Below are 27413 nucleotides of genomic sequence, written 5' to 3' on the forward strand. Positions count from 1 at the left end.
AAATTCCCTTTGGATGGGGGAACATGCAACTTTTTCTATCTCTAGATCTACTCTTCATGAGGAGAGGAAAGCCAGCCATGCTGTTCTTAAACCCAACTCCATAATTAATAAAAGAGAGAGTTCTTCTCTGGCACCCAACGGTCCTAAAGTGGACAAGGGTAGATTAGAAATGACTGCCGTGGGAAAAGTTGATGACAGCAATATGGTATCAGGTGGTAGACAAAGGAGAAAGCCAGTAAAAAATTGTTGATGGCAGAAGTTGCCTGATCTTAAAAATGCTGGGTCTTTGCAGTTCTTGTCTGTTATTGTCAACAAATTGTCTGTTGTTTGATGTTGAAGGGACTCTTAGAGTAACTCAAACTAGCTTTTCTATCTGAACTTTTTCCCATTGCTTCTTCACCACCACTTTGCACCCCACACCCTAATATCTTCTTATTCTCCCTCCTAAGAATTACATGCATGCAATGAACTTTCATCCACCCATCCCTGTTCTCCACCTCCACGTTACACTTTCTAAAACCTTTCCAAAGGTGCCGATGACTCAGGCTTTTAGCAGATGCCATATTCCTTAGAGGTTCTTCATGACCTCAGCTTTATCTCCCTCTTCAGCCCACATTTGTATCATTTACCTTCCTAGTATTCCACACTGAAGCCACTTGGAATTTAGCACTTCTGGTAGCTATTCACAAAAGATTTGTTCATTCCAAGCTAAGAGAAGCTCTTCTGCTCCTTCCATCTGCCGTATTCTTCTGCCCTTCATAGCGCACCTGAAATGCTACTTTCTTACAATGACCTTTCCTGACTTTGGAAACTACAATTCTCCCTGCTGTAAGCTTTCATAGAATCCTATATTTTTCTTTATATCAATCTTTTCTATATTAACTTTTTAAAAAATCACAGTTACTTAATGTGTTGGCTTTCTACTCACAAGTCCCATGACACTGAGAACCATTTTATTTCTGTTTATATTATATCCTCAGCACCAAATAGAGTACATTTAAGTAGTATGGCCAAAATGAAGACTTGATTATTGATGAAATGGTGATAATGCTGATAATCTGTTCAGAAATTACCCACCAATACTAATTTACTCTATTCAGCATCGTCAAATAAACAGAGACATTGATTAGGATATTCAGTTCAGTCACTCAGTCAAGTCTGACTCTTTGTGAGCCCATTGACTGCAGCAAGCTAGGCCTCCCTGTCCGTCACCAACTCCTGGAGTTTACCCAAATTCCTGTCCATTGAGTCGGTGATGCCATCCAACCATCTCATCCTCTGTCATTCCCTTCTCCTCCCAACTTCAATCTTCCCCAGCATAAGAGTCTTTTCAAATGAGTCAGTCCTTCGCATCAGGTGGCCAAAGTATTGGAGTTTCAGCTTCAGCATCAGTCCTTCCAGTGAACACTCAGGACTGATCTCCTTTAGGATGGACTGGTTGGATCTCCTAGCAATCCAAGGGACTCTCAAGAGTATTCTCCAACACCACAGTTCAAACATCAGTTCTTTGGCACTCAGCTTTCTTTATAGTCCAACTCTCAAATCCATACTTGACTACTGGAAAAACCATAGCCTTGACTAGACAGACCTTTGTTGGCAAAGTAATGTCTCTGCTTTTTAATAAGCTGTCTAAGTTGGTCATAACTTTAATTCCAAGGAGTAAGCATCTTTTAATTTCATGGCTGCAGTCACCATCTGCAGTGATTTTGGAGCCCCAAAAAATAAAGTCTGTCACTGTTTGCCCATCTATTTGCCATGAACTGATGGGACCAGATTTCATGATTTTAGTTTTCTGAATGTCAAGCTTTAAGCCAACTTTTCACTCTCCTCTTTCACTCCTCAAGAGGCTTTTTAGTTCCTCTTCACTTTCTGCCATAAAGGTGGTGTCATCTGCATATCTGAGGTTATTGATATTTCTCCCGGCAATCTTGATTCCAGCTTGTGCTTCTTCCAGTCCAACATTTCTCATGATGTACTCTGCATATAAGTTAAATAGGCACAGTGACAATAAACAGCCTTGACATACTCCTTTTCCTGTTTGGAACCAGTCTGTTGTTCCATGTCAAGTGCTAACTGTTGCTTCCTGACCTGCATACAGGTTTCTCAAGAAGCAGGTTAGATGGTCTGGTATTTCCATCTCTTTCAGAATTTCCCACAGTTTGTTGTGATCCACACAATCAAAGGCTTTGGCATAGTCAATAAAGCATAAATAGATGTTTTTCTGGAACTCTGCTTTTTCGATGATCCAGTGGATGTTGGCAATTTGATTTCTGGTTCCTCTGCCTTTTCTGAAACCAGCTTGAACATCTGGAATTTCATGGTTCACGTATTGTTGAAGCGTGGCTTGGAGATTTTAAGCATTACTTTACTAGCTTGTGAAGTGAAGTAAAGTAAAGTCGCTTAGTCGTGTCCAACTCTTTGCAACCCCGTAGCCCACCAGGCTCCTCCATCCATGGGATTCACCAGGCAAGAATACTGGAGTGGGTTGCCATTTCCCTCTCCAGAGGATCTTCCCAACTGAGGGATCGAACCCAGGTCTCCCACATTGCAGGCAGATGCTTTAACCTCTGAGCCACTAAGGAAGCTTGTGTAGTAGTTTGAACATTCTTTGCCATTGCCTTTCTTTGGGATTGGAATGAAAACTGATCTTTTCCAGTCCTGTGGCCACTGCTGAGTTTTCCAAATTTGCTGGTATATTGAGTGCAGCACTTTCACAGCATCATCTTTTAGGATTTGAAATAGCTCAACTGGAATTCCATCACCTCCACTAGCTTTGTTCATAGTGATGCTTCCTAAGGCCCACTTGACTTCAGATTCTAGGATGTCTGGCTCTAGGTGAATGATAACACCATTGTGATCATCTGGGTCATGAAGATCTTTTTTGTATAGTTATTCTGTGTATTCTTGCTACCTCTTCTTAATATCGTCTGCTTCTGTTAGGTCCATACCATTTCTGTCCTTTATTGAGCCCATCTTTGCATGAAATATTCCCTTGGAATCTCTAATTTTCTTGCAGAGATCTCTAGTCTTTCCCATTCTATTGTTTTCCTGTATTACAAATTATTTAAATCGCTATATTTATTGGGATCAATTAGTTTTTTATCATTCAGTCCAAATTAAATTGCATAAATAACTTTAATACTCTAAAAACAGTAATATGTCAGAACTGTTCTGAAATGTATAATTTTGCCAGTAAAGATAGCTTACAGTATTATTTATTCTGTGAGTTTGGTTTTAAAGAGCTTTAATTTTAGACTTCATTGTGCTAGATTAGATTAATATTAAAAAATTTATGTCCTATCCATGTACATTCATGACATAAGTAAACTTCTTTTTTTTCATTTTCAATTTAGCAAAGTCATTTGTTTGGCCGTGGATTGCTAGCAGACATGACATGTGACACAGGCAGAGCTTTGATATGTGTTTTATGCAGTAGGCATTGAACAATTTTGCTTCTTCTCTCTGCAGAGCTTTCCCCTGAAAGCTGTGGTCTCATTCAAATGGGATCGCAAATGCAAGGCTGTGGAGAAACTTTGTATACTATCAGTGGAAATGAAAATTGATACAGTCATTGTAACACTATGAACGTTCATCAGAAATTTTAAAATATAACTAACTGATGATCCAGAAACCCCTCTTCTGAGTTTATACCCAAAGGAAATTAAATTCTGGAAGATGTTTGTGCTCCTGTGTTAATTGCAGCATTATTTGCAATAGCCAAGATATGGAAATACTTTGTATCCATTGACAGATGAGTGGATAAAGAAATTCTGATAATGTTAAAAAAGGAAGTCCTACTATTTGCCACAACATGGATGAACCTAGAGGACATTATGCTAAGTGAAATAAGTCAGACCCAGAAATTTAAAAAACCTTCATTATAGCATTTATATGTATAATCTAAAAAAGTCAAGTAGAGAGTAGAATGGTGATTACAAGCAATCTAAAAAAGTTAAATAGAGAGTAGAGTGGAGATTACCAGGGACAAGGAGATGGGGGGAAAGGGAGGTGTTAGTCAATGGATAAAATGTTGCAGCTATGTAAGAGGAATCCCTCCAGATACATAGGGTACTGCGTGATGACTGTAATTAATGATACTGTTTGTTGCTGTTTACTTGCTGTCATGTCCAACTCTTTGCAACCCCAAAGACATTCTGGCCTGCCAGCTTCTCGGTCCATGGTATTGGATACTAAAAATTTGCTAGGAAAGCAGATTTCAGGTGCTCTCATCACATACACAAGATCTGTTAAGTAGCTTAACTGTTGTAACCATATCACTATGTATATCAAATCATTGCACCCTACCCCTTAAATATATACAATTAAAAAAAAAACCCTTAAAAAATAGAGAATCAGAGAATTGAATGGTTTTTTTCAATTGTTACTGAGCTAACATGTTCATGAATAATAAATTTTAATTGTTGGCTTCCAAGTTACAAAATAATAATCTCAAATGAATATACAGTGGACAGAGATAACTCAGCTGAACTGTAGACCCTTGAGAAAAATACATGGTCATTGGTGAAGGCCATTGAGAGTATCACATTGTTTATTAGTGGTGATGGTTAATTTTTACCCATAATACACAAAAATTTGTGGGGAAGATGGTGTAAGGCAGAGGCCAGTTGCTGCCTTGGCAAATCACCATAAGTGAAACTTCTTTAATTACCTGAGTGTAATATAAATGACTAAAGGATATTAATAATAGGATGTAAAGTTGTCCAAGCAGCCTGAAAGACCTGAAATATCACATGAGTAAATACAAAAGACATTCAGTGATGGTTATATAGCTTCTACACACTAGCTACACTCTAGGTTAGTTTCCTTGCATCCTAAAACTCTAGGTTCTGTTTTCTACATGTGTGTCTCTGTGTATTTTCTAGTCACTTGAAATGATCTGAAGACCAGTACATCCTTAACTAATACTAAAATCTAACTAGATTTTTTTCCAAAATTATTTCTCTGAAACATGCAGAGATTTTTGTCAAGACTGCAACTAATCATTAAAACACAGAGGTATGATCCGTTTTTCACCATCATCAGGCATCAAAAGGCATTTTTAACATGACGTCATAATTCATAATCAGTTAACATTTTCTAGTATGTTGAAAGCTGAAGTATGATTTCAAAATTGAAATTGGTACTCTAGTCTCATTAATGAGTGGTTTGGAATATGTATGGAAATAGTTCTCATTTTCAATAATTCTTCCAGTTCATTATAGCATTTAAAGGGGGGTAGAGGGTGGGGATTAAAAATACCATTTTGCAGGCACACAAATTTTAACTAGCAGCAGATGGTAAGACTATAAAGAAACTGCTCCTGAAGCCACGCTTACAGAAATTGGTCTCTTTTCCTTATAGTCACACAGCATTTAGTACTAGAATCAGGAGTCAGAGCAATACTTGCCACATGTTAACCCCAGTATATCTACCTCTTGCTGGTGTAGATGGTGCATTTCAAGGAATTTGATTTGAGTCAAAAATGCTGTAATTTTTATTATAATAAGCCATGACCTTTGATGGTATTCTGCTACTGCCCAATAATGAATTCTCTGGAGAACTTGAATCTCTTTTTTACATGAAATAAAGCTTCATCTTATTTAAATGCTTTGTGGAACCGTAAAACTGTATTCTTTTTACATTCAATCTAGGGGGAGTTTTTTTTTTGGAGGCAAAAGAAAGATAGGGGAAATATGTGTGTTGGTGTATGTGTGTGTATGTCTTGATGTGGGGACACGGAATTCATGGAGGGAAAAGTGGTAGGCTAGAAGTTAGCAGGGACAGAAAGATCCTTTACAGTCCTATGGTATTATTATTTTTTTAACATCCTGTAAATTCTTGGATGCGCTACTCTTCTGAAGTTGGAGGCTAATTCCCCTCCCCCTGAATATAAGTTGGGCTTTTTGAGTTGTTACTACTGAATGGAATTAGGTAAAAGTGATGCTACAGAGTTTCCAAGAACAGATGGTACACAAGGATAGCTTTTATCTGACACTGTTGTATTATTTGCATTCGGGAAAGACAGTTGCCAAGTTGTGAAGTAACTCAGATAATCTTGTGTGGGGATCTGTGTGAGATAGAACTGCCTACAGACAGCATGACTTGCCAGCTATGTCAGTGAGCCACCCTGAGCACAGATCCCTCAGCCCCACTCAAAGCTTCAGATGACTACAGCTCTCACACGTACGATCAAACCTCACGAAGCCAGAAATGCCCAGCAAAACCATTCTTACAGTCCTGACCCTGTGGTATTGTGAGAAGTTATGAAACGTTATTACCATTTTGAACCACTGAGTTTTAGAGTCATTTGTTACTCAGCAACAAATTGCTAATATGTACAAGTTTAAATTTATTGATTTCATTTTATAAATCACACTTTAGATAATATTGGTACCACCTTTTTAGTTAAAAGATTTATTTTTTATTTAAAAAACTTGTCTATTAGAAGTGAATGAAAAGTGAAGTGAAAGTGCTAGTCACTCAGTCGTGTCCAGTTCTCTGTGATCCCATGGACTATAAGCCTGCCAGGCAAGAATATTGGAGTGGGTTGCCATTCCCTTCTCCAGATTTTCCCAGCCCAGCAATCGAACATGGGTCGTCGTCATTGCAGGCAGATTCTTTGCCATCCCAGTGCCACAGAGATTCTCTAATATTAGAAAACTGAGGGTTGGTTCTCTTGCTGATGAAGCACACAGTATGTCTTAACTCCTTCTAATTATTTTGTTCACTGTTTTTAACATGTGTGTTTTAATATTCATGTTCATATGATGACTGCTGCTGTGCCACCAGATATTGAAAATTTTGGAGGGGAGAGGAATAGAGGAAAAGGGCTGAATTCAATAGTGTTTCCTTTGAATACCTGTGCTTATTTGGGTCAAGAAGAAAAACCCTCTCCAGCACTCTATCCTACACTACAGTGACCAAGGTGTTAATTGCCTCCATTAAGCTACAAGGAAGGATCATCACATTGACCTTTCAGGGAAAATCTGGAATCTGAAGGTAGTAACATATGGAAAATGGACATTTCTAGGCAATTCTCTGTATCTCTCATCATCTACCCTATGTTCACATAAACTCTTTTTCTACTTTTTTAATTTTGCAGACACACTTATCCCAAAAGGTGTAACATCCACATCAGTCATGGACTGTAGCTCAAAGTTTAAGAACTCTGAGTAGTATATGGATCAATTCAGTACTCCCAGAACAAAGAACAAAAGTAACAATGTATGCCATAGGGGGAAAAAAAACTATTTTATGGTTGTAAAATAAATGGGTCTTTATGCTTACTAACAGCCAGGTGATCAGTTAAAATAAGTTAATTTACCTTTTCTTAACATGAACAGATCATTCAAGAGACGTAAAATTATTCTTGCTCCAATATTCAAGTTATACTTTGATGTATTCAGTGCAAATTTTTATAATCTCTTTAAATTTTCATATTTCTTTAGATATTAAGAGAAGTTGCTGACTACAAGCTAAAAATTAAATTTTAGCCCACTCCTCAAGTAACTAGTAAATTCAAAATTCATTAAATGCACACTTTGCTATTAAGAAACAATTATGTACAATCGTTATAAATTCTTGTCAAACTTGTATGAGTGTATCTTAATTAAACTTAAATGGTTAATGATGTAATAACTATATATGGGTGTGTGTGCTGCATGTGTGCTCAGCCGCTTAGTTGCGTCCAGCTCTGCAACACCATGGATTGTGCCCACCAGGCTGTAGCCCGTGGCATCTCCCAGACAAGAATACTGGAGTGGGTTTCCATTTCTTACCCCAAGTATATATGTAGTTTTCTCAAAAACAGTTCATCTGCTCAAAGCAATTGCAAAATAATTTTCCTTGAAAGTGGCCTATTATGTCTAGCAGTTTTAAGAATGTTTTTATAAAAGCCTCTGGACCTTAAATTCAATATCATTTACTGAGCAACTGATTTAAATTTCTCTCAAAATTACATTAAATGAGTAAAAAAAAAGTCCTTATTATACCGTGGAATATTTGAGAAGAATTTTATGAAATAAACCCCAAAGGTTTTATAAAGTTTCTTTAAAAACATGATTTATAAAGAAAAAAGCAATAGAAAAAAGAGAAATACCAAAAAACAAAATGGTAAGAATAAAGATCAATAGAAATATTTAAAGATTGATTGAACAGAATTGGCTATAATACAATCCATAACCACAACAAACATAGAGTGAGAGAGAGATGTTAAGATATATAGTTTAATTCAAAGGACAAATTCAGATAAGAGTGAAGAAAATAAAATCAGAAAAAATATCAAACCTGAAAAAAAAGCTTTACATTGAAAAAGCCAACTAAACACCAAAGAGAATGACTTTTTAAAAAATCTTATAATTTGATACATTCTTGGCCAATGTTTGATAAAGGCTGTAAAAATTTTATGAAGAAAATCTTGAGGATGTCTCCCAGCAAAACAGAAGAGTAGTTTAAGAGAAAGGAAGATATAGGATCCAAACAATGTGCTTCACATAAATATTCAGTAAAATAAGATTTTGTAACATACTTATAAAGAAATAAGTTCAAATGAAAGCAGTTTTCTATGAAGAATGTTTTCAAGAAGACAATTTCTGTTTAGCCTATACTGTAATTAGGATTCTGAATATCTAATGACTATCAATTGTGGTCTGAGACATATTGAAATGATTTATTATTGTGTGTGATTGCTAGAAAGTAGTAAAACAGGAACTCATGTAAAAACTTCTCCCTTGAGCTGCATTAGATCAAACTTAGGAGCATAGTTTTTATTCTCTCTGTCTAGGCATCTTGGTTAATTTTGTAATGAATTCACACAGTAACAATATTGCAGTGTAACCCCTCCTACCTCAGAGTATGACTGTATTTTGAGAGGGGCTTTTAAAGAGGTAATGTTAAATGAGATCATTAGGATGGACCCTCATCTTATGAAAAACTATACATTTTTTGTATAAACTATTAAAAAATACATTTCCATTGTTTAAGCCTCTTGGTTCTTTGTGATAGCAGCGTTGGCAAACTAATACTAACATTATCACACTCAGGGACAAAATGGAATAAGAATGTACTAATTTTTTAAGTGAACTAATTACATCATGTTCATAACAGAGAATAAAATAGGCCTGACTAAATTTGACGAATAAAGAAAAAATAGAACAAACATCTAATGTAGAAAATTGTTGAGGAAAGGAGAATTAAAATGACTAAAAGTGATTGCTTCTTAAAACAGTACTAGAAATGAATAGGAAATGAGAGGTATTCAACTTTTTAAAAATAGCATTCTGCCCTGGAAAGAGTTTCATCAACACCATCTTTCTAGGTTTCATATGTATGCATTAATATACTATATATTTTTTTCTTTCTCACTTCACTCTGTAAAACAGGCTCTGTGTTTATCCACCTCATTAGGACAGACTCAAATGTTTTTTTTTATGGCTGAGTAATATTCCACTGTGTAAATGTACCACAGCTTCTTTATCCACTCATCTGTGAACAGACATCTAGGTGCTACTAGACATCCAGTGCTGCAACGAACATCTGGGTACATGTGTCTCTTTCGATTATGATTTTCTCAGAGTTTATGCCCAGTAGTGGCATTTTGGGTCATATGGTAGATTTCTAAGGAATCTCCATAGTGCTTTCCATAGTGACTGTATCAGTTTACATTCCCACCAACAGAGCAAGAGGGTTCCATTTTCTCCAAACCCTCCCTAGCATTCATTGTTTATAGATGTTTTAACGATGACCATTCTGACCAGTGTGAGGTGATGCCTCATTGTCATTTTGATTCGCATTTCTCTAATAACGAGTGATGCTAAGCTTCTCTTCATGTGTTTCTTCAGTTCATGCGTTTCTTAGCCGTCTGTGTATCTTCTTTGGAGAAATGTCTGTTTAGGTCTTTGGCCCATATTTTGATTGGGCTGTTTGTTTTCCTGATGTTGAGCTGTATGAGCTGCTTATATATCCTGGATATTATCCTTTGTCAGTCGTTTCATTTGCAACGATTTTCTCTCATTCTGAGGGTTGTCTTCAGTAGAGACAAGACATAGACAACAGACTTGTGGACACAACGGGGGAAGGAGAGCTTGGGATGAACTGAGACAGTAGCATGGAAACATGCACTAGCATATGTAAAATAGATAGCCAGGGCAAATTTACTGTATGATGCAGTTCAAATCAAGTGTGCTATAATAACGTAGAGGGGTGGGATGAGGTGGGAGGTGGGAGAGGGGTTCAAAACAAAGGGGGTATCTATATACCTACAACTGATTCATGTGGATGTATGGCAGAGACCAACACAACACTGTGAAGCAATTATCTTTCGATTAAAAATAAATTAATTGAGAATGGCATTGAAATATGTATAATATCATATATGAAATGAATCGCCAGTCCAGGTTCGATGCATGATACTGGATGCTTGGGACTGGTGCACTGGAACGACCCAGAGGGATGGTACGGGAAGGGAGGAGGGAGGGGGGTTCAGGATGGGGAACACGTGTATACCTGTGGCGGATTCATTTTGATGTATGGCAAAACCAATACAATCTTGTAAAGTAATTAACCTCCAATTAAAATAAATAAATTTATATAAAAATAAAGAAATAAATTAACTGAAAAATAAACTCAAAATGAATTGAAGAGCTTAAAAAATAGCATTTTATACTGTGATTTTTTTTTGTCTGTGAATTACTTTTAACTAAAAAAGTAGATGTAATTAATCAGTTTTGAGCTGTTTATGAAAAGTTACCATAGACTCTGTGGCTTCTGTATCAATTTTTTCCCTGGTATGTTTTTATTGCATGAGCTATTCAGGCTTACAGAATATGAAAAAGAAAATAAATGGTTGTGAAAACTAATTTATTATCTGGTTTCCTAAAATGAAGAATATGTTGGTGACAAAACATAAGGGAAAACTTTGAGACTTCAAAGGAGATATCATTGGAAGAAGCAGACTGGGGCTAAGGTATAATGCAGGGAATTTTTATAAATTATAACCACAGGCACTTAAACAGTAACAGGTGGTAGAACAAGAGATGAAATACAGAATGGTCCTGGTGAAGGGGAGGCAGCAATGACCAGATTCAGCTTTCTGGAAGGATTTCAATTCAATATAGTATCTTTGAAAAGTGAATGGTCTCTGAAACGACTGAGGGACAATTCTATTGTACCCATGTCCTAGTCATTGACATTAAATGTGTCTAGTCATTCAACTCTTGAAATTATTAGAAAATAAATCATGTAAATTGTATTATTTGCATGTAGGCATCTTTTAAATGAGGTTCAGGGTCATAAACAATTAACAAAGGAAAAGACAGAGGTCATTGTCTTTAATTCAGAATAGAGGTCTGAATTAACTTTTTTACTAATATATGTCCAGGAGTGGTGTTCTGTGCTGTATTTAGTTGCTCAGTCATGTCCAGCTCTTTGCAACCCCATGGTCTGTAGCCCGCCAGACTCCTCTGTCCATGGGGATTCTCCAGGCAAGAATACTGGAGTGGGTTGCCATACCCTCCTCCAGGGGATCTTCTCAACCCAGGTATCAAACCCAGATCTCCTGCACTGCAGGAGATTTTTTACCATCTGAGCCACCAGGGAAGCCCAGGAAAGGCATAACATAGGTCAAAAATTAAAATGTATTTGACGTTCTGTGTTGCATAATGCAGACAGGATGTCTTTCATAAAGAAATATATATTTTGTTCATATAGCGCATAATTTTATTACTCAGTTTAAATGAGATCGAATTTGGAGATTATCTGTGAGCAGATTGAAGCAGTTACTGGTGGACAAGATAAACACAACTGTATAATATCAGATGCAAGTCATTCAGAATGAATTATTTAGTCTTTTATTTTTCATTGATCAGAAAATTTATCTTGTTTTTATAATAATAAAAAATCACCATCAAATGACATGCATTGATGGAATTTTCATCATGTACATCTTTCCATTTCAGCCAAATTCATGGAAAAATATTCTATACTTGTTTAAGTCCATCAGAGCTACTGTACTGAAGTACAGCAGAACGGGTAGCTTCTAAACAAAAGAAATGCAGTTCCTACAGTTGTGGAGATCGTGAATGCCAATGTTAGGAGCCAGCATGGTCTGGGAAGGGCCCTTCTCTGGGTTGCATACTTCTGATTGTACCCTGACATGTGGAGAGGGGCTAGATAGAGTACTCTGAACTCTCTTTTTTCTAAAAGCACTAATCCCAATCATGAGACTCCATCCTCATGGTCTAAGTGCTTCCCAAAGCCCCCACCTTCTAATGTCACACTGGATGTTAGGGTTTCAACTTAGGGATTTGGGGAGGACACAAATAATCAGATTACAGAAACATTTGTTCATCCTGCTTCTTCATGCCCCTATCATTCTTCAGTCTCTGGAACCTGGCCTTGACTCCCACAATTGGACTTCAGTCACCTCCATAGATGTGCAAGTGCTTCTTTATAATTGTCTTCATCTTAGTTGACTTTTCAGAAACTCTGAGCTACATCCTTCTTTATTTACCTCTCTACTGGTAATTTCTATTTGAATCTTCCTTAAATAGCTCAGTATTAAACTTTCCAAAATGGAGCTGTATCTTTCTCCTTGGTGTTCCATGGTCTAATCAGTTGAGCCTTCCAACTTCTATTTCAACTTTATGTGCTAATCGCTCTCCCTCTTTAGTTGCTAAGTTGTATCTGACTCTTGTGACCCTGTGGACTGCAGCCTGCTGGGCTGCTCTGTCCATGGGATTCTCCAGGCAAGAATACTGGAGTGGGTTGCCATTTACTTCTCCAAGGGATCTTCCTGACCCAGGGATCGAACCCAGGTCTCCTGCACCAGAGGCAGATTCTTTACCAACTGAGCTACAAGGGAAGCCTGTTAAAGTCAATGCTACCCCCTAGATATGTTTTTCTAATCTAACCATTTCTCTCTGTCCATGTGTCCTTATTATAGTCAAAACTAGTTTTATCTTTTGCCTGGATTGTGGTCATGCCCTTGTAACTAATCTTTTTGTCTATGTTCTTTTTCTAATCCATTCCATTCTCCATATCATAAGCAATCTTATTCAAAAATGAATTGTACAAACATGTAGTATGTATATGGAGAAGGAAACGGCAATCCACTCCAGTATTCTTGCCTAGAGAATCCTGTGGACAGAGGAGCCTGGTGGGCTGCTGTCTATGGGGTCACACAGAGTCAGACACGACTTAGCAGCAGCAGCAGCAGTAGTATGTATAAACATATGTGTGAATATATGTGTACATTTTGTGTACATATGTATATGTGCAATGACACAGCCTTGGTTCCTCTCAGTGTGGCATTCCAAATACTTATTCTGGTTTATAAAGATCGTGTGTAGCTTTGGCTATCTCTCCTTATATCTGTTTACTTATTCAGCCCCCATCTCTCATTATATCACCCTCACATTTAACTATTGAACTATTTTCAGTTCCAGTGTGATGATGAGTTTTCTTACTTTAGGATTTTAAAGCACCCTTTTCCTTCTGTTCACAACTTTTTAATTCTCAGTGTTCTACTACATTCCTGCTCCTACTTCTGAATAACTCTATGGATTAAAAGTGTCTGTAGCTGGTTCTCACATTTCTTTTGGCCCCCTGGACGTAGAAGTATTGCCATCAATTTTTCATGAACTATCAACTCAAGGACTTTCTGAGAGTAGACTTGTATTCGAGCAAAATAAGTGACAATCCAGTTGGTGACTACAGGACTAGCTATAGCACCTATTTTTTAAGTATGTAATGTTGATGATGAGATATAGCTGAGAATATGCATATGAGTCCATAGCCCTGAGTGAATGCCTAGAATACTACACATAAAAATTGCAATGAGCTTAGGACTAGAACCTTTCAAACGTGAAGTTCTGCACGTGGTTAGCTTGTCTTTCATACTATGCTTCTTTCAAGTGCAGAATGACGTAAAGTGTGCCTGGGAGTCATGGAAACTCTACAAAGCTGCTGTTGTGCATTCTCAGTTGTTTCCTTTCTGTATCTTTCTAGGGATCAGTTAACCTGATGCTAGTTGAAGTATATTATGTCTTGTGAGTTACATTGTCAGTCTAAACCTAAGATCACTGCTGCTGGTAGAGTAGAGAGGCACTTGAATCTCTATTCATCAAATTTAGCTACTGGGTCACTTCCTCCAGGAAGTATTCCCTGACTGACCAGGTAAGTCAATCCTAGTGCACCAGCCCCAAGCATCCAGTATCATGCATCGAGCCTGGACTGGCGATTTGTTTCATATATGATATTATACATGTTTCAATGCCATTCTCCCAAATCATCCCCCCCCCCCACAGAGTACAAAAGACTGTTCTATACATCTGTGTCTTTTTGCTGTCTTGCATACAGGATTATTGTTACCATCTTTCCAAATTCAATAAATTTATATTTAAAAAATTTAAAAAAAATTGAAGTCCTAATGTCCTCATTAGTTATTAAGTAGTTATTAAGCTATATAATTCTTTATTCATCAATAAATGTATACTTTCTTTTACTCATTGGTGTTTCTGAAATATATGATACAATGTCTGACACTTAGTAGCTTTTGAATAAAATTGTTAAATAAACAAATGGCTAAAGAATATAAATCTATCCCTGCCATGGAGAATAGGGAACTGGTAAATAAAGTTTAGGTAAGTAAAGCTCAGTTTTCTGTTTTTTCTCCCATTGTATCACTTTATTCTTGCTATGTGACAGACCTTCAAAACTGGCTTAAAATGATAATAATCATTTATTACTGAGCATGTGTCTGCAGGTTGTCTGGGAAGTGGCTGGTCAAGGCTCAGTGTGCTTAGGATGCGCTGCTTTAGGCTGCAGTAACTGGCTAGCTCTATCTCTTACTGTAGGACCATGGGTCTAGCCCACAGGTCTCTCACAGTTCTGGAACCAGCAGGATGGGTAGGGTATACTTTTTATGTGTCAGAGGCAGAGGTGCAAAAGAGAAAGTAAATGTATGCCAGTTCTCTTTCAACACCCCCTTGGGCAGTGACATGTTGTTACTTCTGCCCACCTATCATTGACCAAAGCAAATGATAAAATCACATCTAAAGTCAAGGGCCAGGAAGATGCATTTCACCCACAGAGAGGCCATGGCACAACAAGTAAAACAACAATGTAAAAAAACTGTAACTATGTGATGAATGTGTTAATTGACCTTATTATAGCAATAGCAATTATAGCAATATATCCATATATCAAATCACTACTCCATATACCTTAAACTTTTGCAATATCATATGTCTATTTTGTGGAGAAGGCAATGGCACCCCACTCCAGTACTCTTGCCTAGAGAATCCCATGGACAGAGGAGCCTGGTAGGCTGCAGTCCATGGGGTCACGAAGAGTTGGACACGACTGAGCGACTTCACTTTCATTTTTCACTTTCATGCATTGGAGAAGGAAATGGCAACCCACTCTGGTGTTCATGCCTGGGGAATCCCAGGGATTGGGGAGCCTGGTGGGCTGCTGTCTGTGGGGTCGCACGGAGTCGGACACAACTGACACGACTTAGCAGCATCAATATGTCTATTTTGAGGGCTTCCCAGGTGGCACAATGGTAAAGAGTATCTGCCTGCCAATTCAGGAAATGCAAAAGAGGTGGATTCAATCCCTAGGTCAGGAACATCCCCTGGAGAAGGAATGGCTACCCACTCCAGTATTCTTGAATTCCATGAATAGAGGAGACTGGTAGGCTACAGTCCATGGGATTGCAAAGAGTTAGATGCAACTGAGCATAGAACATGCCTATGTTAGCTCAAGAAAGCTGGAGGAAAAAAATCAGATTACATATTGAGCCAAATTTCAACTAATTTGTATGGGCAGTATGAAACCAGCCTGCCAGGCTTGTCTGTCCATGGGATTTCTCAAGCAAGAATTCTCGAGTGGATTGCCATCCCTTCTCCAGGGGATCTTCCTGACCCAGGAAGCAAACCCAAGTCCCAAGTCTCTCTCATAGCAGGCATATTCTTTACCATCTGAGCCACCAGGGAAGCCCTCAAACTTTTATAATATGGAGATATATATATATATATATATATATATATATATATATATATATATATATATATATATATATATATAATTTCTCTAAGTTAGGTGGTCTGGGCTTCTTATGATTATAGAAAAATAATATATATAGTCTTAAGACCAAGTTTGTTTCTCCTGAAGAATGGGTATTTTAAATGTAGAAGCTCTGTTGCTCAGTTCTTCAGGTCCAAGTATTGTTTTTGTTGTTGTTACTTGAATTTTGTGGATAATTTCCTTGAACCTTAATTGGTCTTGGCCTGCAAATATCTGACTCAAGTTGCATTGCTTTCTGCTCAACAGTTGAGATTATCATTAGCATTACTGAACATATTTCCACAGTTTTGTAATTTATTTTAGTCAAAGGAAACATCAATTGCATTTTGAAAATACTGTTCACATTGTTAGGATCCTTCCAATCAATTCAGACAGGAAGGTGTTAGATTCTTTATGTTATAATCTAGGTAGCATTGAAGGTAGTGATAAATGCTTTCCTCAGAGTAAAAACACACCTTTATTTCTTTTTTAACCTACAAATTACTTGTATAACTCAATAGTTTAGTCTGCTTCCAAATGTTTAAAAAGTAGATGATTTAAGGTCAATCGGTGAATTCATTCCTCTTGACTTTAAATGTGTCTTCATTATATGCATTCCAAAGAAAAAATATTACCTAATCTGCAAAGATATATTTTAATCTCTAAATATCTCTTGGATACATTTACAACTATAATTTTGTGTATTGTGAAGCACTCTAATTATTCAATGTGAATTCTAGTCTAATGTTTAGCAAAAAAAAAAAAAAAACCCAAGATGCAAAAGCATGCATAACATTGACTGCAGATAAATGCACTGAGGAACAGAAGGAAATAGCAGTGTTTTAAAGGCATTCAGATTCCTAGCTTTTAAGCCACTAATGCTAGTTATAAAGTTGGTTAAGGTAGGCTTGGGGAGAAAATATTTGAAAAGGGGTTATAAAACATCATGGAGTTTTGATATTTATTTCTCTTATTCTAAAATATCTGTCTCGACAGTAGTTGTACTGGGATGGGAACTATTGAGATCTGATCCATATTGCCAGAATGTCATGAAGAAAGGTGCCATGCTCAATAAATATTATACATCAATGATTGCATTAGACTGAGTGTTTGTGTCTCCACACCCTGCTGATTCATGAGTTGAAATCCTAATGCCTAAGGTGATTGTATTAGGAGGTGAGGTCTCTGGGATGTGATTCAGGAGAGTGGAGGTCTCATGAATAGTATCAGTGACCTTATGAATGAGGCCCCAGAGAGCTCTCTTGCCCCCTCCAGGTATGAGAACATTGAGAAGTCAGCCACCTATTAACCAGGAAGCATCCTCTCACCAGACCCTTATCGTGGACTTTCCAAACTCTTGAACTGTGAGAAATAGGTTTCATTGCTTATAAGCCACAACGTCTATCATGTTTTATATAGCAGTCTGAATGGCATATAAAAGTGACTTTTATAAATCTTTGTTTTGTTTTACTGAGTATGTAGTTAGGTGATTGTAGAGTGTTTTCTACCCTCTACACTTGCAGCTTTATAAGATTGGTCTGTACTTTTGTACATATGTATGTACATATGTATTCATAGCCGTATGTTTGCTCAATAATCTAAGAGAAAGGTCACCATATTTGGAGGGATAGAATAAAAAAACACATGGTATAAAGCAGCGATGATGTTCAGTCTGTGAATGTGTGCATTCCTATAGTTCTTTGATAACCTCACAAAAAAGTATATGCAACTTTTTATGATACATGATGTTTCAAAGAGAATGCATGTTGATTCACGTATGAACTTTAGAACAATGGTATTACATATAATTAGAACCTGAGGGACAAGAGACAGAAAATCAGTAGATCTGTTTCTGTCTTATTTATCTTGGTATTTTCCTGTTTTACATATGGCGAACACTTCATATTCTACTGTGAATAAGTGGTAGAGGAGTCAGAACTGTGAATTAAAAGTATAGTATATTAATGGAATAAGAGGATTAATATTGTAAGATGGGTGGATTGGTGAGAAGGTAAAAAGTAAAACTTGAGTGAAGAAACTAAAAATGGGGACTTTCCCTGGTGGTTCAGTGGTTAAGACTCCATGTTCCCAATGCAGGAGGTGTGGGTTTGGTCCCTGGTCAGGGAACTAAGATCACACATGTTGCACAGTGCCTCAAAAACAAACAACAACCAAAAAAAAAAAAACAACCACCTAGATATACTGGGAAAGATACAACCTTTAAGTATAGATAACAGTCTTTATGGGACCTGGTTTGACCTGAACTGAGCATCTAAAGACAGACAGAAATTGAGACTGAATGTTGGAGTCAAGAAGAAAAATACATAGTTAGGTAGAAACTAAAATTTAGTCTTGGACTGAAGTTCCAGGATCCTAGCCAGAGGTGATTGCCTAATAAGATCCCAAATTTATAGATTCTCCCTCTTTTCTAAACTATAACACATCTTGCATGAAATATTTTATTAATTTCTTACAACATTCCTAGAATAATTATTATTTTTGATCAGTCTTTTGCAAAGGAAGTAGTTGAGATGCTAGAGGTTAATCTACCCAAAGGCCCTATAGCTGGGAATAGGGGAAGCCAGGATGGAAACCCAGGCATTGCCCTGGGAGCTCACGCTCTTAACCTAGAAATGTCCCTGGAGAAAGAAGGGAGCGAAGGGTTATAGCTTCTCACCATTCAGCTGGAGTTCAGAGCACCCTGTGTGATGAGATGTGTGAGTGGATATGTCCTTGTAAGGTGTAGGCTTGTAAGCAAGGGAGCACTTCCATCAGCCAGTCTCAGCATATGTAAAAGCAGCAACAGTGGCCATGTGGATACAGATTCCCAAGGCATCAGGAGAGATGACCTTGAACTTTGTTCATCAGGAGGCTAGATGGGAACAGTTCTGATTGTGGCATCAAGGCCAGAATGATATTCAGTGTTTGGAGTTCCCTGGGGAAAGGAACAAACAAACAAAAAAGTTTTCACTAACCCTTTTAAAATCATAGATAAAAGCCAGTTACATCTCTAAACATTTCAGAGGACACTGGTGCCTAGATTGAAACTGCCAAATGTAATCATTTTGCACCATCCACCTTTATAACAAAGGTCTATATGTTTTCACTTCTTTGGAAGACAGGCTTGTGACCACAGAACGAATTGTTTTTTTCCGCATGTTTTTTGCTTGAAAGGATTCTAGGCCTCGAGGGTATTATGCTAGGCACTCACAGACAATAAAATAAATTGAAATAGAGACACCAGACACTATTAAGTTATAGGTGGTTACTAATAGGCAGTTTTGCAGTAAAGGACTGAATATGGAATTGCACATCGAATTCTACCACAATAGCTACTAGCTGTAAAATAAGGGCATTACGTTCCTTGTGATTTCAGACTTTTTTGAGCATTTATTGCATTTTTTTCTGAATTTTTTTTATAACTGGACTCATGGCTTTAAATTGAGCGATGTTATCCTGAAGAATATATTTGAAAACATATATATCTTGAGCATATCATTTGAAAATGCAATTAATATCCCTTTACAAATAAGACTGTCTTGTCTTGTCCAGTTTTTCAGATACTCTGACATATATATGTAGTATGTGTTCAGTAAATGGTAACTATTTTGCTTTCCATATCTAATTAAAAAAAAATAAAAACAGCTTGTGAATTATTTGCCGAAGTGTTTTGTGCTATTCTCATAGGGTATCTTTGTTTTCCAAGTCACTGGATGAAAGTTGTCATACAAGGCCATGAGGAGGAGGCTGAGTTTCCAGACCCATTATCTCAAGAAATAGCTGTTCTCTTGGATGGAACATTGTTTATTCCCTGGGGCCACAGAATGAGGACAGATGTGAAAAGGAAGAATCCTTGCTGATAATTTTATCAGACCTTATAATCCTTCGACTTTTAATAAACTCTGCAGTGAAACTTGAGGAAATGTGACGTAGGGTGGTGGAGTTTGAATTGCATAGAGCAGAAAAGGAAGGTTGTACAGCATTTTGTGCAGGTGTGCATGTATTTATGTGGTTGCCTCAGAATTCAGTCATATCTACTATTTGCAGGTCGTGCAGCCCTCTTTCCTTTGAAAATAGCCTCCCTATTTCACTTTGGTCCTAGTGAAGCCAGGGAGGCCATAAGGATTTGGGCTGCTCTGGGCTCACTGGTTTTGCATCCAGGTTTTAATACTTACTGTGTGACCTTGGGCAAGTTACTTAACCTCTCTGCATGGCCTTTTTTTCATCTTAAAATAGAGTTAATATGAAACCTTCCATATTAGGTCATTATATATTAGGATTTGTATAACCTGTATTTCCCTAAAGAGCAGAGTCCAAGATACAGGATTGGGTGCGTTGGTTTGTTGTAGGAGGTGATCACATGCGGTTGGGTCCTGGGAAGAGTAAAATAGTGAATACACAAGAGTTAATTTAGAGCTCTGTCCCAAGCTGGTCACTGCTATGATCACTGGGGTTCAACCCTGCTGCAAGTCCTTTGAGACCTGTACAGACTTTCCCAGAGAAAGGTCTACCCAGTAATTGAGGAGCGGAGTATTCACAGCAGACCCCCCTTTCCTAGTGTGTTCCCCATGGGGTGTTAACTTTGACACACTTGGAGGTTTACACACATGTATCTGAACAGTTCCACAGGAATCTGTCCCGGCCCTGGGACAGAAGGTCAGGGCAGATACTGGGAGGTTTGTTGCCACACAACAGGCAAGATGTTGTCAGAATATGCCTGGTGACTGCCACCAACCAGCTGAAGTTAAAAAGAGGCACTAGGAGATATACGAAAGGGAGGTGGTGTTTTGGGATTAAATGGGGGGAAAAATGTTTGCAAAATGTCTAGACCATCATCTGGATCATGGTAAGCACTCAATACCTGTTAACTAGCAAACAGATATACTGTTCTGGCCAGAGGTATGTATGTATTTTACAGAAAATTATGTCTCTAGACTTCTTCCCTTCTTATAACATGTATATATTATGTTGTAGAATAATACTGTCAGAGCTTTACTATACCGCATTCCAGTAACAATAGTAAAATGTTGGCTACTCCCCTCTCTTCTCAGGGGAAGGAATAATTAATAGTAACTTGAACAATGTCCAAAGAATCCCTAGGCTTTAAGTAAGACTATCCAAGGGACATAAAGGTTAACAAACTTCTACGGACACAAAGACATCTGATCAGTGTATGTGCTTAAATAAGATGTTTTCCCAACCTCAAAACATACATGCAAGCACACACACACATACACAGAGTTCAGCTGCTATAAAATATGAATATGAGCTACTTCTCAGGGAATTTTTAGATCTGTTTCAACCCACAAATGAGGTAAGCAATTTGAGCTGAAAGTGAGACCTATATATTTTCTTAATTCCCAGTTGCTTCATGGAGAACATTGAACTTATTCTCATCATTGTAGATAATAAATTAGCAAGCTTAGCTTTAGATCATTCATACTTTTTTTGTTAATCTATAATTGAAAAAATGTGCTTCCTTTTGTCTTTCTTTCCTTTGATGCTTCCTTGTGATACTTAAATTTTTATTTCTTTATGCTGATAAAATATGGAGAAACATGTAGGCAGAGTGTTCAGCAAGATACCTATCTATAAGTGAAGACCGTTTTAAAGTTTGCCTTTCTTATAGAAGATGGGGAAATTGGATAGATTTTTCTAAGGAGATAAGTAAACAAAATGAATATAGAATATAGGGTTTTTTTAATTAAAAGCAGAAAGGATTGCTTGGGAGAAAAGTAAAAATATAAATAATCATCAGCCTTTTTGTCCACAATTGTGTTCACATAGGTCAAGATGTCTTTTTAAATATTTTGCATTTGTTTTTAAGTCTAAAAGTGATTTATACATTTCCTGAAATGTCTATCCAGTGTGTGTTAAATATTCTTTAAAACATTATTGAAATTAAAACTATTGATACACTTTTAACAGATCTGTTTGAGTTTATTAAATCCAACACTTTGCCTCATTTGTGGGTGACCTCAAAAATCCTAGCACTGCCTGTGCAAAGGAAATCACTGTTTGGGGTTACTTGTGCTCTTTCACAGAAAACGCTGAAGAGCTCAGATGAGTACCCTATAATGGGTTTACCTTGGCTCCTCACAATGCATTTAACTACAGCAGTGATAAGGAATGGCCACAAATCGAGGCATAAATTTAAGACTTGGGAAGTTTAGGTCTGGTGTTAGGAGTGCCTTACTATAAATAAGGACTGGCTGCCCTTGAACATTTTTAAAGCGTGTGTGGATCTGGTGTTAAAACTAGCAAAATTCATTGCTCATTTTTCCTTTGCTGGTAGAAGAATTTACAGTATGTCTCTTGGGTCTCTTGAGCTATGTGGGAATACACAAATCTCAGCTTTACTGAGAGCCATGCAGTGCCTTTATTAGTCTTAGGGGAACCAGAATCAGCTCCATTGATTTGGAGATTTGCTCCTTTTAGAAAATTACATGGACTTCTGTATTTAGGATGCCCTATATTACCTTAATTGTGACTCTTTTAACACACTTACTGCTTAATGTATGACTTTTCTTTGCAACTTTTATCACCTTAACTCTGCTGGTTGGATTTGAAGATTAGAGCAATTAGCAGAAGACAGTTGACCTTCCCCAGGGTCATGACAGAGAGCCCTTGCCAACCACTGAGATATTTGGATTATTTTAGGCAGTGATGATTTAGATTATTTAAAGTAGTAGTAATAAAAGTTAATAGAGAGTTAGGAAAATGGTTTATTGTTTAATTTCTCATTTTATATAAGGTGTATGTTTTCCAATGGATTATATGCACTAACATGTTCTGCTAATAATAATTTATATATTTGCTATCAACAGTGTGGGCAAGATGCTAGGAACAAAAGAAAGGAGAGAAATTGCCCTAAAGATACTTACAGCCTAATATGGGCAATGAGACTGTTTAAAAAATAGCTACATACCTGAAAGAAACATATACTTACATATATATATATGTATACTCATGAATTAATGTATATATGTCCATATAATAATTAAAATATCAATTGCAGCACAATCATGTTAGTCAAAATTTGGAAATTACCCAAAGTTCCCTAAGCAGTAGGATGAATTACTAATCTGTCTCATAGTTGCATGGTAGAATATAATATAGCCCCAAGAATTAATAAATCAAAACTATGTGTAGAAACATGGATGAATATAATGTTGAATAGGTTAGGTAGTTAGAATAGGAAAAAGGAGTCTAGAATGACAATGACTAAAAGACAAAGAAGGGAAAACCCTGTGAAAACTAAACACAACACATTCCACGGCCGTTGCCATTCTAGACTCCTTTCTCCTATTCTAACTACCTAACAAGTAGAAGAAGCCAGACCCAAAAAATATATATACTGTATGATTCTATGTATGTAAAGTACAGACAAATTCCTCTGTGCTGTTAAAAGTCAGGTAAGTTACCAGTGACTAGTAACTATAGTGATAGTAGGGGATGTGAAGTGGCCCTCTGGCATTCTCATTGAATTATTATGCTGCTTTAAACTGTGTGTTTTGTACAGTTCATGAAAATTCATAAACCATACATATATGATGCATGCATTTTTCTATATGTATATATATACTGCAATTGAGATTTTAAAAATGAGCAGTTTTAAGTAGAAGAAGACCTTTGCAGAAGAAATGTTTTAAGAGTGGGCTATATCTATTAGGTGCCACTGCTTTAGTCTTCTTGATGAATTGACAGGGTTTAGAGGTCTGGAGATATTTATGAAGGAAGAAGAAACACAAGCCAAGACAAAGAGGTCGGAAAGCATCAGGTCACTTATTAAATGAAATTTTAAGTCTTTGAGAAGAAGGACAAGTACAAAGAGAAAAATATTAAGTTTGGTTAGGCCAGACAATGAAAAAAATAAATATTTTGAAAAAGTTATCTTTTTTTTTTTTTTACATGTTGGCAGTCAATGAAATTTTTGATCAATAAGATGGCATAGTTGTGCTTTTGAAATGTAGTGATTGCATTTGGGATGATAGATTGAAAGGCAGGGTGACTGAAGGAGGGAAGATTGAACCATGCCTGCAGTGTTAACAGGGGAACTTCATATGGGTGTCTGTGCTGGATGACAGTGGTGGGACGCTGACTGGCACTCAAGAATTATTAACTGGGTGAACACTACTATAAAGCAGTAAGTGAAGGAATGGGATTTTGCATTAGATTCTGTAAGTAGGCTTTCTTAAAGAATGAGTTTGTTTACTCAGTGGTTTATCATTCCAAAGCAGGATCTATATTTTACAATGTAATGTCATTTGAAATTGGGATTGGAGCACATGGTAAACTCTCCCACACTTTTAGGTAACAGTCAGATCACTGAATCTTAACTGCTTCGAGTGAAAATTGTATATAGAATGTAGTGGTGGGCTGGTTGTATTATCCATTAATTCTGTCAAAATGCATTTTGAAGTAAAATACAAGTTTCCCTCAAGTAGTATATTGCACCTCTTTCTCAGTAGTTTTCCTAAATGAAAAACCAACAGTCACAGTGTATTCTGGGTGGTTTGGTTAGGAATTGTTTTACACTACAAATTCTTTAGTAGTTCTTATCTTGAAGGTCATTAATTCCAGCATTCTGAGAGGCAGATCAATGGTAGTAAATGCAACATCTTTGTTTTCTCTTAGAATTCTGACCACAGATACACTAACTAGGTTTGAGGTCAGTTTTTAAGGAAAAGCTACAGATTTGTGTTGAATTACATTTTTTTTTTTTCATTTAATTTTGCTTGTGAATCCTGGCAAGAACTTTGGGATAGTTGGTGACAGTTGACTCTAAGCATTTATATATGAGAGGGAAAGAAGAGTGGTCTAGCCCCAGATCCAAGCAAGGATGTTTGGCAGGATCAGGGAGATACTTTATCAGCAAAGTATGTGGGTGAAAAGAAGGCCTGGATCATCTAATTCTTTCCAGTGAGTGTTGGATGAACTGAATCTACTAGATAATTAATCTTCACTTTCACTTTGCTCTTCTCAACACAGTTTAATTGTAGAGGAATTAAGAAGATAGAAAACATGGCTGATTCACTGTATATTAATGAACAGCTTCAATCGCAACTTGTATTTCTAAACTTCTCATCCCTTCTCTTACTGCTTTCCTGCTTCCAATCCATCTTCCACATTCTCACTAATGCTGTCAATAAATCAGTTTTTATTTGATCATGCCACATATCTACTGAAAAAGTCTGATGTGACAACATAGAAGGTACTAACTCCTTTAACTGGCTTTTTGTAGGTATTAATGGTCTGTTTTTTGAATCGACACTCGTTGAGAAAAAGAAAAAAGAATCTATCATTATTGGTAAACTCACAGATAATATGACCCTAAAAAGATTTTAGCTTAGTTTTGTCTTGCTGATTTTGTTTTAAATTATCCACCTTATGTCAAGATCTTCAGTAGCAATAATGAATTAGTTATCGCTGAAGCATGTAATGGAGTTCATTGTAAGTAAATAAGATTGCAGTTTAAATATTGATTCGGGAATAATTGAGTTTGCAACATGTGTTTTATAAACAATGCTGTTATTCTTGTTTATTTATGGGAAGGAAAAAAAACTTTGAATTTGAATTCAGATATAAAAAAGCCAAGAAGTTTATCCCCTTTCCAAAAATATATATTCAGAAATTATAAAGGGAACACAGTGATTAGAGAAAATATGAGGATCAGTACATGTAAATTATGAAATGAATCATATTTATTTCTGAAATCTAAGGGAATTATTATATTTCAACATACCACATTTGTATGGAAATTCTTATAACATGTTAAAGAAACTTCCAATATACATATCACATACAATCCATAAACCCATAAACATGGAAACATTTTTTACATATCATTATTTAGAATTTTTAAATAATAAATACATCAGAAATAAAGTTTTACTTGTTTATTGCAATAGTAAACTGAGACACAAGTTTAGAAGATGGCATATGCCAAATGTGAAATGGGATATTGAATCAAGGTAGTGTTGGCATTAATGTTTTTAATATATGATTTTTTCATAATAAAACAATGTATGCTGGGTTCATAGTATCCCTCTTTAAAGATGAATTTTGCTCTTTCTCCTGGCATCCATCTTGGCAAAGGGATAGCCACAAAATCATGTGTAAGTCACGATTTCATAAGATATAATTATCAAAATGAGCAACACAAATATGATGCATCTTGTTTTTCTTTACCTTTAAAAAAAATTTCCTTTGCCTCCACAGATTTACTTTCTTACAGGCTATCTAAAAATATTTTTTGTTTAAGAAGGAGAAAAAGTGCCTCGTGACAATTTGCATAATATGTTAATGCAGATATGCATCTAGACATCTGGATGGCATTTTAATACCTCATTCTCATTCAAGGAACTAGACCTCACACAGATGGTGGAGACAATTTTAAGAGCATTGTTGTAAACAAATAAGGCAGCCAGGAAGCCAAACACACTCCAAGATAGGCTTTGCCACCAAAGAAGCTTTTTAGTGAGATGTTTTGACTACAAGATTGCACAGCCCTTATCAGTCTCTGACAAAAGGAGAGGGACCACCAAGCAGTTTTCCTAGGCAAAGGAAAGGAGAAAAAACCCACTCTACTGACATGCATTTTCAGCTTTGAATATTTGGGAGATTAAATATATTTTTATACTTATGCAGAATATATGTGTACATATACCCATACACATATATGTATGTATATATAACACGTATATGCATATATACATTTTAAAAATATATATAAAGAGAGATATAGGATTTAACAGTAAGTTTCTCTCTTCCTTCTCTCCCTAGTGATATGTACAATCAAATCTTGGGCTATTAAAAGCTGGCAGTCTGGAATCTTTTTGCCTAAGTTTAAACTTTGAGTTTAGATCTACAATTAACTAGCATTGTTGTTTTGAGCAAGTGACTTAGGTCTCTTGTTGCATCTGTTTTGTCATGTGGGATAATGATGGTCCCTGTCTTAAAGGGTGGATAAGAAGATTAAATGGATCCAATACTTATCACATGCCCAGATCTCACAATCATTCAACAAATGTTAGCAGTTATCATCATTGTTTTGTTTATTTTTTGTTATATTCTGAAGCTTCCCAGGTGGCTCAGTGGTAAAGAATCAGTCTGCTAATGCAGGGGACACGGGAAATGTGGATTCAATCCCTGGTTGGGAATATCCCTGGAGGAAGAAATGGCAACCCACTCCAATATTCTTGCCTGGAGAATCTGATGGACAGAGGATCCTGGAAGCCTACTGTCCGTGGGTTCACAAAGAGTTGGACAGGACTGAGCACACACACATGCGCTTTTGAATCTTGCCATCTGTAATATGAAACTGTCAGGCAAGGGTAATCTCCTTG

Source organism: Capricornis sumatraensis, chromosome 10, assembly GCF_032405125.1.
Source record: "Capricornis sumatraensis isolate serow.1 chromosome 10, serow.2, whole genome shotgun sequence".
NCBI classification, from domain to species: Eukaryota; Metazoa; Chordata; class Mammalia; order Artiodactyla; family Bovidae; genus Capricornis; species Capricornis sumatraensis.